Source organism: Balearica regulorum, chromosome 2 (genome assembly GCF_011004875.1).
Source record: "Balearica regulorum gibbericeps isolate bBalReg1 chromosome 2, bBalReg1.pri, whole genome shotgun sequence".
In the NCBI taxonomy this organism is placed as follows: domain Eukaryota; kingdom Metazoa; phylum Chordata; class Aves; order Gruiformes; family Gruidae; genus Balearica; species Balearica regulorum.
In genome coordinates, this window is record NC_046185.1 from 41092668 (window position 1) to 41094153 (window position 1486).

The 1486-nt window shown below is 37.6% G+C and overlaps 1 long non-coding RNA gene across 1 annotated transcript in view; it reads right to left on the minus strand.

Annotated features, from left to right (window-relative positions):
* The window catches only part of LOC142600364 (uncharacterized), a 92719-nt gene extending 92088 nt beyond the window's left edge, over positions 1-631 (minus strand). The window contains exon 1 of the long non-coding RNA XR_012833815.1: positions 531-631. This is a non-coding gene — a long non-coding RNA (uncharacterized LOC142600364). The remainder of the gene's footprint in view (positions 1-530) is intronic.
* Positions 632-1486: the final 855 nt, after the last annotated feature.

Sequence of the window (1486 nt, forward strand, 5' to 3'; positions counted from 1 at the left end):
TAGCTCAACAGAAGTTACATTTTACATTTCATGCAAACTTGCTTTAAACAAATCAGAACGAGTAATGTGTCTGTTGAATAAGTTATTTTAAAGTTTAGTACATCTTCAGACTGACTAATATGCAGGGGAGAGGTTTTGGCACTTTGGTGAAAGCTTATTCGTTATATAAGAAGAGCAGCATTCAACTGCAGAATACGCTATTCATCTATTGTACTCCCAAACCCAGGAAGTAGTTGCTGATAATGATTTTAGATGAGGCTTTATCAGCCTCATTTTATAACAGTTCTTCATTCATAAACAACGGCCACAGATTCAACAACAGTGAAAGCTGGAAGAAAAGAAAATATTGCTGAATCCTCAAATTCTCTAATAGTTGGAAAGGAAAAAAAAAATGAAAAAGTGGTTCTGCCTTGACAGCACTAGAATAATTTCTTTTGAAAAGAGCAAAACCCTTCGGAAATAATAAAAACAAACTCACAAACAAAGCAGAGGTTCTTTGTGACCTGATTATGAAACAGCCCTGTACTTACCTGCACTCCAGCTTTCACAGAGATAAGAGTTTCAACCTTCATGGACTGACAGAGACTGATGGTCCAGAAAGGAGCCTGAACAAGTTGTACACAGAATCTGGAATGCAACGAGTTTAACATTAATAAAATGAAATCATTTTTACTGAATTGACAATTGGCCCTTTGAACTCATTTTTGCATATTTTTTTAGCAAAGCTTACTAACACCCACCTAAGGCTGAGCATGTAACAACCTTATAGGAGTGCTCAGCTACCAGTGCCAAGATTTAAAAAGGCAAAGTTATCCAAATCCTCAGTCATTCATTGAGGATTAATTAAGAGGCTCTCCTTGCTGCCTAATTATTTCACAACACTTTAGTTCAGGATTTCATGTGTTTGTCGATGAATCAGCTGAAGGATCTGATACTGCTACTGGTGGAAATAGGAAATTTGATAGATGGGCTAGTGATATGCTTCTGTGTGGCAGTGTCTGTACTCATAGAATGATAGAAACTTTTAGGTTGGAAAAGACCTTTAAGATCATCGAGTCCAACCGGTAACCTAGCACTGCCAAGCCCACCACTAAACCATGTCCCTAGGCGTCACATCTACACGTCTTTTAAATACCTCTAAGGATGGTGACTCAACCACTTCCCTGGGCAGCCTGTTCCAGTGCTTGACAACTCTTTCAGTGAAGAAAATTTTTCCTAATATCCAGTTTATATCTCCCATGATGCAACTCCTGGGTTCTTGTTTCATATCTGAGCAGCATTCACAGTGCAGTCAATACAGGCTCTTCACTTGGGTGCTTTGAATGACCATCATCTGGAGCCTCTGTAGACTCTAATCAAATGTCTAGAGATTGCAATACGCATTTATGTTAAAACTACTGTATTTCATGTTGCAAAAGGGAAATGGGCATACTTTTAAATTATTTTTTTTATTCATGAAGCATTTCATTTCTGAAATAAAAGTAAA